At 39.1% G+C, this 14,114-nt stretch overlaps 1 protein-coding gene across 8 annotated transcripts in view; it reads left to right on the top strand.

Moving 5' to 3' along the window:
- ARMH3 (armadillo like helical domain containing 3) overlaps positions 1 to 14,114 on the top strand; it is a 180,516-nt gene that overhangs the window by 967 nt on the left and 165,435 nt on the right. For 4 of the 8 annotated variants that reach the window (XM_082408314.1, XM_082408310.1, XM_082408306.1 and 1 more), the window contains exon 2: positions 13,844 to 13,956. The exons of the other annotated variants lie outside the window; for them this stretch is intronic. The gene's annotated coding sequence lies outside the window, so the exon portion shown is untranslated. The remainder of the gene's footprint in view (positions 1 to 13,843; positions 13,957 to 14,114) is intronic. 8 annotated transcript variants of the gene reach the window in all.

The following is a 14,114-nucleotide window of genomic DNA, read 5'->3' as shown; positions in this document are numbered from 1 at the left end:
TTTTGAGTTCAGTGAGAGCTGTTTCTTTGCTCTTCTATACTCTCTCTGACTTTGTAAACCAGGGAAAATAGGGTTTGTGTCTCTGCTCTTAATTTAGCACAAGTTAATTGGAATTATTTTGGGTGTACCTTCAGTTGGTCTTGTGTGCACAGTAGTTCCTATGTGAGGGCTTTTCCAGATACCAGATCAATCAGTCTAGAGAAAGGTGGATACTTCTAGTTAGGATTGTGAAGGGGGACTCTCATTCGTTCCTTAATGAATAGGGGAACCTTTAAGGTATTTTCATTGGGTGTTTAGACATTATAATTCATACACTTGTTCGACATTTGAAGAATAATAATAGTAATAAAACCTCTTGAAAACTCAAAGCAGTGTTATGAAAGTTCTACTTTTATGTAGAGCCAAGTTCAAGAATCCATAAAATTTGGGGAAAATAACCAGATAACAAATTGATCCAGGATATGTGAGGGCACACTGTTTATTAAACACATTTATTGAGCACTTATTAAGTTTTCTTTTCAATGCATTTTTGGCTGCGCTGGGTCTTAGTTGCGGCATGTGGGATCTTTGTTGCGGCATGTGGCATCTTTCATTTTTATTTTTATTTTTAAAAATATTTATTTATTTATTTATGGCTGCATTGGGTCTTCATTGCAGCGCGCAGGCTTTTCTCTAGTTGCGGCGAGTGGGGGCTACTCTTCGTTGCAGCGCGCAGGCTTCTCATTACGGTGGCTTCTCTTGTTGCGGAGCACAGGCTCTGGGCACACGGGCTTCAGTAGTTGTGGCACACGGGTTCAGTAGTTGTGGCTCATGGGCTCTAGAGCGCAGCCTCAGTAGTTGTGGCGCATGGGCTTAGTTGCTCCACGGCACGTGGGATCTTCCTGGACCAGGGCTTGAACCGGTGTCCCCTGCATTGGCAGGCGGATTCTTAACCCATGTGGCATCTTTTTGTTGCAGCATGCGGACTTCTTAGTTGTGGCATGCGGACTCTTAGTTGCGGCACGCATGCAGGATCTAGTTCCCCAACCAGGGATCGAACCCAGGCCCTCTGCACTGGGAACGTGGAGTCTTACCCACTGGACCACCGGGGAAGTCCCTATTGAGCACTTATGTAACTGGCACTGGGGTTAATATGAATATCTTTCCTCAAGAACATCAGAGAGACATATTCACATGAAAATTGTAGTGCTGTGTGTTACATATCCATTACAAGGAATTTATATGGTGTGAAGGAAATATTACCATTGCCTGGAAAGTCAGGGACATGTCTGTAGGGAGGGGATACTTGAGTTGGGTGTTGGAAGATGGGTAGGAGCTTGCACAAGTAAAGAAAGGCATTCCAGATGGAGACAACAGCATGAGCAAAGGCATGGTGAAAGTGTGAGGAAAAAAAAATAACATGATGTTTAAGTGTCAGAAATTTGTCCAAAACAGGATATGTGGTGGGGAAATTGCCAGGCGGTGAGACTGAAAAGAGAGTAGGGAGCTATTGGAGTGTTTTAATGTTAGGGAGTGACAGAAGTGCAGATTAAAGTAATGAGAAATGAGGCAGTGAGACTAATTAGAGTTGTTGCAGTTGACTGAGAGTCTGAATAAAATGTGGCCGTGGGAATGAAGAGGAGGGGAATGGATTTTAGAAGTAGTTCTAAGATAGCTGCAATAGGATTTAGTGACTGTTTGGGGAGAGACAGTGGGCTAAGTTTTCTAATTTGAGAAATTGGGTAAATGGGAATTTCATTGACCAGGATATGGATTAGTAAAAGTAGAGCAGATTTTTTTAAGGTTTGGATGACTATAGAAAGAGGTATAGGGGAGATAGTCTGGTATGCTGAGATCAAGTTGTTGTGGGATATGCACATGGAGATGTTACTAGGCAGCTGGAAGTAAGGAGGCCTGGTGAGCTTGATATCTTGGCAATAGCTTGGAGTAAGTGAGGACATATTTGAAAAAAATCCTGGGAAAGTAATGTTTATTTTATTTCTTTATAAGGAAATATTAGAATATGCCCTTCTTCCACTTAATAGTGAGCTTCTCAAGGCAGGGGCCATATAACTCAATAATTTTGTGTCCCTTTTCCCCTTATACAATGCCTGTGTTATTATAAGCTCTCAATAAATGTTAGTTAAGCTAGCAGGAAATCAATTTACTTTGCTAGGTCGAAGTTACCTTTTGGGCTTTCTTTAAGAAGATTATGGGAGTCTGTCTTATAATTTTCATTTTATACTTAGGTGGTATTCATGAGGCTTGTATGGGTCAACAGGAAAGGAAATGAAGAAGATATGAGTGATGTGCTGCTGCTTGAGGAAGTTCAGGGCTTGAGCAGGAGATAGACAGTATTAATTTATAAGAGGCTCCTGCTCATTGAGAAGAGGATCTTACAATGAATTCTCATTCTGGAAGATGTCAGAAAAATGTGATTTTCAATCAGAGTTTCCTGAAATCCTGTCAGTTTGAAGTTGGTTCCTCCTTCTGAAGGTGCAAGTGCATTCCTTCTTGTGTAAAATCATTTGAAAGGGAACCTGAGATGGTCATGTTTATTTAAACCTCTTCATCTGTATTATTAGTTTGTGAAAGTTGGCAGACTCAGTAAATTCTGATGGGACCAGACTGAATTCTCTTCTGTGAAGCTAGTTCACTTCTAATAGGTACAGACTATGGCTGATATCCAGAGTAAAGATTGCAGAAATCCTGGTTTTGCCATTTGCTGCTTAGTCTTGGGAAAGTTCCTGAGTTAATTCCACTTTCAAGTGTAGCCTAAATACTCACTCTGAGGTGAGCGCTGTTCAGAGCACACACAAGATATAGACGCTGCCCCATAGTGGCACATGTGCTTATTACTGAATCAGGCTGGTTCTATCCTAGCATCTAGAAAATAGGGATGATGCTTGTCAGATGATGTCCTGAGTTGACTGACTTTTCTTGGATAAAGTGGGAATGTTGATATTATGGATATCAGTTTGGAGTTTCCATAGAATTTTAACTGAATCTGGATTTTGAATGTTCTACTAGTTAGCACCTGCTTTTTTTGCACTAACAAGATATTCTCATAGGGAGGAGGGCTACCGGAGAGAAAGATTTAGTGGCTGTACCACTTAAAATTCATTACGTTGGGCAAAGTAAAATCCTCATTGTAGAATTATGGTATTAGTACCTACTTCATTTGCTTATTGTAAGGATTAAGTACAGCATATTTAAATCACTTAGAATAGTGCCAAGTACATAGGGACTGCTCAGTAGTGTTATGTATTATTATATACTACTTTGAGTGGGAGGCTGTGCTCTGAAAGATTTGGAGGAATGAGTGATGAATTCCATCCCCAGTAATTAAAAAAAACAGAAATGATAGAACAAAAGGGTAGACAGTTCTGGAGCCTGTGGAAGGAAAACCACATTCACAGAAAGATAGCCAAAATGAAAAGGCAGAGGACTTTGTACCAGATGAAGAAACAAGATAAAACCCCAGAAAAACAACTAAATGAAGTGGAGATAGGCAAGCTTCCTGAAAAAGAATTCAGAATAATGATAATGAAGATGATCCGGGACCTCAGAAAAAGAATGAAGGCAAAGATCGAGAAGATACAAGAAATGTTTAACAAAGACCTAGAAGAATTAAAGAACAAACAAACAGAGATGAGCAATATGATAACTGAAATGAAAAATACACTAGAAGGAATCAATAGCAGAATAACTGAAGCAGAAGAACGGATAAGTGACCTGGAAGACAGAATGGTGGAATTCACTGCCGTGGAACAGAATAAAGGAAAAAGAATGAAAGGAAATGAAGACAGCCTAAGAGACCTCTGGGACAACATTAAACGCAACAACATTCGCATTATAGGGGTCCCAGAAGGAGACGAGAGAGAGAAAGAACTGGAGAAAATAATTGAAGAGATTATAGTCGAAAACTTCCCTAACATGGGAAAGGAAATAGCCACCCAAGTCCAGGAAGTGCAGGATAAACCCAAGGAGAAACACACAGACACATAGTAATCAAATTGACAAAAATTAAACACAAAGAAAAATTATTGAAAGCAACAAGGGAAAAACGACAAGTAACATACAAGGGAACTCCCATAAGGTTAACAGCTGATTTCTCAGCAGAAACTCTACAAGCCAGAAGGGAGTGGCATGATATATTTAAAGTGATGAAAGGGAAGAACCTATAACCAAGATTACTCTACCCAGCAAGGATCTCATTCAGATTTGACGGAGAAATCAAAAGCTTTACAGACAAGCAAAAGCTAAGAGAATTCAGCACCACCAAACCAGCTCTACAACAAATGCTAAAGGAACTTCTCTAAGTGGGAAACACAAGAGAAGAAAAGGACCTGCAAAAACAAACCCATAACAATTAAGAAAATGGTAACAGGAACATACATATCGATAATTACCTTAAACGTGAATGGATTAAATGCTCCAACCAAAAGACACAGGCTCGCTGAATGGATACAAAAACAAGACCCATATATATGCTGTCTACAAGAGACCCACTTCAGACCTAGAGACACATACAGACTGAAAGTGAGGGGATGGAAAAAGATATTCCATGCAAATGGAAATCAAAAGAAAGCTGGAGTAGCAATACTCATATCAGATAAAATAGACTTTAAAATAAAGAATGTTACACAAGACAAGGAAGGACACTACATAATGATCAAGGGATCAATCCAAGAGGAAGATATAACAATTATAAATATATATGCACCCAATATAGGAGCACCTCAATACATAAGGCAACTGCTAACAGCTATAAAAGAGGAAATCGACAGTAACACAATATAGTGGGGAACTTTAACACCTCACTTACACCAATGGACAGATCATCCAGAGAGAAAATTAATAATGAAACACAAGCTTTAAATGACACAATAGACCAGATAGATTTAATTGATATTTATAGGACATTCCATCCAAAAACAGCAGATTACACTTTCTTCTCAAGTATACACGGAACATTCTCCAGGATAGGTCACATCTTGGGTCACAAATCAAGCCTCAGTAAATTTAAGAATATTGAAATCATAGCAAACATCTTTTCTGACCACAATGCTATGAGATTAGAAATCAGTTACAGGGGAAAAAAACGTGAAAAACACAAACACATGGAGGCTAAACAATATGTTACTAAATAACCAAGAGATCACTGAAGAAATCAAAGAGGAAATCAAAAAATACCTAGAGACGAATGACAACAAAAACACGATGATCCAAAACCTATGGGATGCAGCAAAAGCAGTTCTAAGAGGGAAGTTTATAGCAATACAAGCCTACCTCAAGAAACAAGAAAAATCTCAAATAAACAATATAACTTTACACCTAAAGGACCTAGAGAAAGAAAAACAAACAAAACCCAAAGTTAGTAGAAGAAATCATAAAGATCAGAGCAGAAATAAATGAAATAGAAACAAAGAAAACAATAGCAAAGATCAATAAAACTAAAAGCTAGTTCTTTGAGAAGATAAACAAAATTGATAAACCGTTAGCCAGACTCATCAAGAAAAAGAAGGAGAGGACTCAAATCAATAAATTTAGAAATGAAAAAGGGGAAGTTACAACAGACACTGCAGAAATACAAAGCATCCTAAGAGACTACTACAAGCAACTCTGTGCCAATAAAATGGACAACTTGGAAGAAATGGACAAATTCTTAGAAGGGTATAACCTTCCAAGACTGAACCAGGAAGAAACAGAAAATATGAACAGACCAATCACAAGTAATGAAATTGAAACTGTGATTAAAAATCTTGCAACAAACAAAGGTCCAGGACCAGATGACTTCACAGGTGAATTCTATCAAACATTTAGAGAAGAGCTAACACCCATCCTTCTCAAACTCTTCCAAAAAATTGCAGAGGGAGGAACACTCCCAAACTCATTCTATGAGGCCACCATCACCCTGATACCAAAACCAGACAAAGATACTACAAAAAAAGAAAATTACAGACCAATATCACTGAAGAATATAGATGCAAAAATCCTCAGCAAAATACTAGCAAACAGAATCCAACAACACATTAAAAGGATCATACACCATGATCAAGTGGGATTTATCCTAGGGATGCAAGGATTCTTCAGTATATGCAAATCAATCAATGTGATACACCATATTAACAAACTGAAGAATAAAAACCATATGATCATCTCAATAGATGCAGAAAAAGCTTTTGACAAAATTCAACACCCACTAATGATAAAAACTCTCCAGAACGTGGGCATAGAGGGAACCTACCTCAACATAATAAAGGCCATATATGACAAACCCACAGCAAACATCATTGTCAATGGTGAAAAACTGAAAGCATTTCCTCTAATATGAGGAACAAGACAAGGATGTCCACTCTCGCCACTATTATTCAACATAGTTTTGGAAGTCCTAGCCACAACAATCAGAAGAAAAAGAAATAAAAGGAATACAAATTGGAAAAGAAGAAGTAAAACTGTCACTGTTTGCAGATGACATGATACTATACATAGAGAATCCTAAAGAGACCACCAGAAAACTGCCAGAGCTAATCAATGAATTTGGTAAAGTTGCAGGATACAAAATTAATGCACAGAAATCTCTTGCATTCCTATACACTGATGATGAAAAATCTGAAAGAGAAATTAAGGAAACAATCCCATTTACCATTGCAACAAAAAGAATAAAATACCTAGGAATAAACCTACCTAGGGAGACAAAAGACCTGTGTGCAGAAAACTATAAGACAATGATGAAAGAAATTAAAGATGATACCAACAGATGGAGAGATATACCATGTTCTTGGATTGGGAAATCAATATTGTGAAAATGACTATACTACCCAAAGCAATCTACAGATTCAGTGCAATCCCTATCAAATTACCAATGGCATTTTTTTACAGAACTAGAACAAAAAATCTTAAAATTTGTATGGAGACACAAAAGACTCCGAATAGCCAAAGCAGTCTTGAGTGAGAAAAATGGAGCTGGAGGAATCAGATTCCCTGACTTCAGACTATATTACAAAGCTACAGTAATCAAGACAGTATGGTCCTGGCACCAAAACAGAAATATAGATCAGTGGAACAGGATAGAAAGCCCAGAGATAAACCCACGCACCTATGCTCAACTAATCTATGACAAAGGAGGCAAGAATATACAGTGGAGAAAAGACAGTCTCTTCAATAAGTGGTGCTGGGAAAACTGGACAGCTACATGTAAAATAATGAAATTAGAACACTCCCTAACACCATACACAAAAATAAACTCAAAATGGATTAGAGACCTAAATGTAAGACTGTACACTATAAAACTCTTAGAGGAAAACATAGGAAGAACACTCTTTGACATAAATCACAGCAAGATCTTTTTTGATCTACTTCCTAGAGTAATGGAAATAACAAAAATAACAAATGGGACCTAATGAAACTTAAAACCTTTTGCAAAGCAAAGGAAACTACAAACAAGACAAAAAGACAACCCTCAGAATGGGAGAAAATATTTGCAAATCAATCAACGGACAAAGGATTAATCTCCAAAATATATGAACAGCTCATGCAGCTCAATATTAAAAAAAGAAACAACCGAATCAAAAAATGGTCAGAAGACCTAAATAGACATTTCTCCAAAGAAAACATACAGATGGCCAGGAAGCACATGAAAAGCTGTTCAGCATCACTAATTATTAGAGAAATGCAAATCAAAACCACAATGGGGTATCACCTCACACCAGTTAGAATGGGCATCATCAGAAAATCTACAAACAATAAATGCTGGAGAGGGTGTGGAGAAAAGGGAACCCTCTTGCACTGTTGGTGGGAATGTAAATTGATACAGCCACTATGGAGAACAGTATGGAGGTTCCTTAAAAAACTAAAAATAGAATTACCATATGACCCAGCAATCCCACTACTGGGCATATACCTAGAGAAAGTTATAATTCAAAAAGACACATGCACCCGAATGTTCATTGCAGCACTATTTACAATAGCCAGGTCATGGAAGCAACCTAAATGCCCATTGACAGACGAATGGATAAAGAAGTTGTGGTACATATATACAATGGAATAGTACTCAGCCATAAAAAGGAACGAAATTGTGTCATTTGTAGAGACGTGGATGGATCTAGAGACTGTCATACAGAGTGAAGTAAGTCAGAAAGGGAAAAACAAATATTGTATTTTAACGCATGTATGTGGAACCTAGAAAAATGGTACAGATGAACCAGTTTGCAGGGCAGAAATAGAGACACAGATGTAGAGAAGAAACGTATGGACACCAAGGGGGGAAGTGGCCGGGTGGGGGTGGGGATGGTGGTGGGATGAATTGGGCGATTGGGATTGACATGTATACACTGATGTGTATAAAATGGATGACGAATAAGAACCTGCTGTATAAAAAATAAGTAAAATAAAATTAAAAAAAAAATGTAAAAGAACAGAAGTGTGATGGCCTGTCCTGGAGCTCTCTATGAAGGGAATTTAGAGAGGTGGCTTCAAGAATGAAGGCCTCACTTTATTTTCATTTTGGAGGTATAAAAGACTTGGAGTGACTAGCAGTAAAAATCCATTAAAATGGAAAGGAATTATATGCTGGTTTTAGAGCCAATCTATAGGGTGCAATTGGGGGAACCTGTGTCGCATGCTACTGAGAGAAGGTATGGCAGGGAATCATGTGGAACAGCAGTATGTGAATGCAGCAAGTGAGCTAAATCCTTGGGGCCTTCAGAAAGGAAGAGGCATGTTAGGAGCTTGTCTGAGAAACGAAGGGTTGGTATTTGGAGGTAGAAATGCCCTGCATTATAGTGCTGGTGTTTACCTTGGGAGTGTGGGATGCCTTGTAGAAGAACATAGGGACCAGATAACTTTTGCCTAAAGATTAAAAAAAAAACCCTCACATCTAGAGGAACTAGGGAACTTTTTTTAGGAGAGTCCTGGAGGAGGCTATTTCTGGCTTTATAAACATATTGCCCCCTCTTGTGTGTTGGGTGAATGGCTCATTGTTAGACAGTGGAGTGGTAATATCTGACTCAGCCACATCTCCTGGGCAGACAGGATTTTAATCTCCTTCACTAGGCATTGTGGATTACTATAGTCAGTGTGTTTTGTAGTGATCCTTCACAGATGGGCAAACTGCGGCTAAGATCCTAAGGAAAGGGGATGCGTTGGTGAGTTAGTATGGGGAGAATGAGCTGGAAGTAGGTAAGGATTGCTCCAGTGCCTTTTCTAGAGATGGCAGAAGTTTTATTCATCCTCTCAAAATCATCTGTCCAGATGCTCCTTTCCTTTGAAGGCCTGGTTTAAGGCTCAGATGAGTACTTCTCAAACTTTAGTGAGCATCAGAATTATTTGGGGCAGGGTTTTTCAACCTCGGCATTATTGACTTATTGGGCCAGATAATTCTTTGTTGTGGTAACTGTCCTGTATACTTTAGGATGTTTAGCAGCATCCCTGGCCTCTACCCAGTAGATGCTAGTAGTACCTCCCCTCCCAGTTGTGACAACCAAAAATGTCTCCAGGCATTGACAAATGTCCCCTGGGAGGCAAAATTGCCCCAGTTGAGAACCACTGACTGCAGTGATTATTAAAAATGTAGACCTCTAATCCTTATCTTGAAAAATCTGTTTCAGTAGTGGGGAGGTGGGCTTAGGAGTCTACATTTCCAGGAGGCATGCCAGGAGATTCTGAAACATGTGATCACAGCTCTGCAGGGGTAAAGCATTTTTCACAATATCTTTCCATTCATAATGAAGTTTTGGTGGAGAATTATCCTTAGAGCACTGACTTAGCTCAGTTAAAATAGTATCAATTAAATCCTGTAGTGGATATCAGTGTATTTCAGCCTTTTAAAAAATTTTTTCTGTTTACCATATTGAATACATCTGTCAACTTGAATAGAAACTCAGATTCCTCTCTAGTTTTTCCTTCTAAGTTTTCTACTATTTCATTAATTTGTCTATCTCTTTTTTACTTTACCATTATCAATATTTATATACATATGCATGTATCAGACAGTTATCTTTTACTTCCTACCATGGCACATCTACCTATGGGCAAACTAGTGATGAAACTCAAGATATCTGGACATTCCAAAGTTTGTTCATTAAGGTCAGCGAGCATATACTTTTCCTCCTCACTTACCTGGAACCTCTTCAGTTTCTCTGCAGATGCTCAGCTTTGTTTATGTGTAGGTTACTCTACTTCTGCTCATTCCTGCTCAGTATAGTACAGTGGTTAAGGGCTGAACTCAAACATCAGGCTTTCTGGGTTTGAGTCCCTACTTTCACTTATCTTGGCAAATTTTTAAATTTTTGTTTTTTAACCACTTCATGCTTTAGTTTTCTTATTGTAAAGTTCCTGGATCATAGGTTTGTTGTGAGGATAAAATGAATTAATGTATATAAAGTGCTTAGAACAGTGCTTGGTATGTAGCAAGTACGAAATAAGTGTCAACTCTTTGGTGGTTATTTTAGATCAGTGTCCTGTGTGTGCAAGGTGGGGTCCCTACTAGCCTTTGTTCTAGTGTTCTGCATGGGTATTGTTAAATTTTCATATACATATATGAGCACATGCATTATTTTAGATTGAGGAATAGTGTACATAATGTGAAGTGTATGACTTGATAATTCTTTTACACATGTACATATTTGTGTGACTTCCACTCAGGTCAAGATAAAGCACATTTCTGGCACCTCAGAAGGCTTCCTTGTGCTCCTTCCCACTCATCATTAGTTTGTACTCCCTCCCTCCCTTCCTTCCTCCCTCCCTTCCTTCCTTCCTTCCTTCCTTCCTTCCTGCGTTGGGTCTTTGTTGCTGTGCACAGGCTTTCTCTAGTTGCGGCGAGCTGGGGCTGCTCTTCGTTGCGGTGGCTTCTTGTTGCGGAGCATGGGCTCTAGGCATGCGGGCTTCAGTAGTTGTGGCACACGGGCTCAGTTGTTGTGGCTCGCTGGCTCTGGAGTGCAGGCTCAGTAGTTGTGGCGCAAGGGCTTAGTTGCTCCACGGCATGTGGGATCTTCCCGGACCAGGGCTCGAACCCGTGTCCCCTGCCTTGGCAGGTGGATTCTTAACCACTGTGCCACCAGGGAAGCCCCACTTCAATAAGTTCTACAAAAACCTTTCAAAAAGGGAATGTTTGTACTATAGGCACCCTGGCATTTCTGTTTCTTGAACATGCCAAGTGTATTCAAATCTTGGAGCCTTTGCACTTGCCACTGCCTCTATCTGGAACACTTTTCCCAGGATTTTCACATGGCTGTTTTCTTTCTGTTATTCTGATCTCAGTCCACATATCACTTCCCATAGAGGCCTTTAATCTGCAATCTGTTGTAGTCCCCCTAGACAATTTGTCTTCAAGATACTTTTCATTGTCTCAACTTAACTTGTTTGTTGTCTTCCTCTACTAGAATGAAAACTCCGAGAGCAGGGATCTTGTCTGCTTGTTCACTGCTGTATCCCTAATGCTTAGGTGATCAATATTCGTTGAATGAACACCTGATCTGTGCGTGTTTTTTTCTTCCTAGATGATGGGCACATTTATTTTTATTAATTTTCCTTCTTTCCCCTTCTTTTCTTTCTCTTCTCCTTTTTCTTTTCTTATATACTGGTTGAAATGTTTTGGGATGTTTACCTCAACATCTACCTACACTAGTGTTTTGGAGCGTCCCTGAACAGTGAAGTGAGGGTGATGCTTGCTAATAGTCCATTACAAGTATGAACCTAGAACTCCAGACCATTTCATTGAAAGCCTATAGAGAGCTGTTCCATGCCCTCCCCGCCATTTATTGAAATATAATTTACATATAACATTGTATAATTTTAAGGTATATAATATGATGATTTGATATACATATATATTGTGAAATGATTACCATGATGAAGTTAGCTAACACATCCATTACCTCACATAGTCACTTTTTTTTCTTTTTTTGTGGTGAGAACATTTAAGATTTAATCGTAGTAACTTTCAGATATACAATAACAGTATTGTTAACTGTAGTCACTGGGTTGTATGTTAGATCCCCAGAACTTATTCATCTTATAACTGGAAGTTTGTACCCTTTGACCAACATCTCTCCATTTGCCCCATCCCCCATCCCCTGGCAACCACCAATCTAATCTACTCTATTTCTATGTGTTTGACTTTTTTTAGATTCCACATATAATTTTTTTTTTTAATAAATTTATTTTATTTATTTATTTTTGGCTGCATTGGGTCTTCGTTGCTGTGCACGGGCTTTCTCTAGTTGTGGTGAGCAGGGGCTACTCTTCATTGCAGTGCGCAGGCTTCTCATTGCAGTGGCTTCTCGTTGCAGAGCATGGGCTCTAGGCTCACAGGCTTCAGTAGTTGTGGCACGCGGGCTTAGTAGTTGTGGCTCGCAGGCTGTAGAGCGCAGGCTCAGTAGTTGTGGCGCACGGGCTTAGTTGCTCCGCAGCATGTGGGATCTTCCTGGACCAGGGTTCGAACCTGTGTCCCCTGCATTGGCAGGCGGATTCTTAACCACTGCACCACCAGGGAAGCCCTAGATTCCACATATAATTGAGGTCGTACAATATTTGTCTTTCTCTGTCTGACTTATTTCATTAGCATAATGCCCTCAAGATTCATCCGTGTTGTTGCAAATGGCAGGATTTCCTTCTTTTTTATGGCTGAATAATATTCCATTGTATGTACATACCACATTTTCTTTATCCATTTGTCCATTGATGGGCACTTAGGTTATTTCCATGTTTTGATTATTGTGAATAATGCTGCAGTGAACATGAGGGTACATCTTTTCAAGATAGTGATTTTATTTTCTTTAGATATATATGCAGAAGTGGGATTGCTGGATCATATGGTAGTTTTATTTTTCTGTTTTTCATTTTTTAAAATTAATTTACTTATTTATTTTTGGCTGCATTGGGTCTTTGTTGCTGCGTATGAGCTTTCTCTAGTTGCGGTGAGCGGGGGCTACTCTTCGTTGGGGTGCGCGGGCTTCTCATTGTGGTGGCTTCTCTTGTTGTGGAGCATGGGCTCTAGGCGCACAGGGCTTCAGTAGTTGTGGCACGTGGGCTCAATAGTTGTGCCTCGTGGGCTCTAGAGCGCAGGCTCAGTAGTTGTGCACGGGCTTATTTGCTCCGCGGCGTGTGGGATCTTCCCGGACCAGGGCTCGAATGCCTGTCCCCTGCATTGGCAGGTGGATTCTTAACCACTGCGCCACCAGGGAAGCCCCGATGGTTTTATTTTTAATATTTGGGGAACCTCCATACTGTTTTCCGTAGTGGCTGTACCAATTTATATTCCCACCAGCAGTGTACAAGGGTTACCTTTTCTGCACATCCTTGGCATGGCTTCTTTTTACAGACTGGCAAATTCAAGCCAGGAAGGGAAAGGAAACTTAAGGTTATAGAATAAGTGTATAAGAATTGGGACTAAAACCAAATACTTTTTGTAAAGATTTTTTTCCAGTTTTATTGAGAAATAATTGACAGACATCACTGTATATATTTAAGGTATACAGCATAATGGTTTGATTTATGTATTTTGTGAAATGATTACCTCAACAGATTTAGTTAACCTCCATCATCTCATATAGATACAATACCAAGACTTTTGATAGATTAACTGGTAACTCTGGAAATCAGAGTGAATTTCTATTAGATTAATTTTCTGATACTAGAGTTGGCATGTATTGTGCTCAAGAAGACAGTAAAATAAATGAATAATTAGTTAAGTGTAACTAGCATTCCTTGCTTGTAAGACATTGGAAGTGTTTGGCTTTAGGTTTTTGGTATTTGATTATTTTATCCTGTAGGGATGTGAAGTGATGTACATTTAAGAAGTGTGTGGCTGGATTGCTTTAAGATATAGCTCTTAAAAAGTTGTATGACTTTGGTCTTTCAGAGAGAAGTTGTGCTGCAGATCATGGGACCAGCAGTCCCTGAGGTTTAGGAATGAAAGACTTCATTGATTTACCATTGAGTTTGGGGGATTTGAAGCCATTCCTAAGTTTGGTGGTAGGTGAAAGTAGTATTGAAAAGTTGCCTAATTCTTTTTTTTTTTTTTTTTTTTGCCTAATTCTTTTTTATACTTTGTCTACTGTATGTCTTATTTCTGAGAAACTATGTTAATGTCTAAGATGACATTTCTGTGGGATTGCTGTGGCTTTGCTGTG

Source organism: Balaenoptera borealis (assembly GCF_965194805.1).
Source record: "Balaenoptera borealis genome assembly, chromosome: 10".
Taxonomy (NCBI): Eukaryota; Metazoa; Chordata; class Mammalia; order Artiodactyla; family Balaenopteridae; genus Balaenoptera; species Balaenoptera borealis.
The sequence above is the reverse complement of the archived record's forward strand: the minus strand, read 5'-3'. Positions and strand labels throughout refer to the sequence as shown.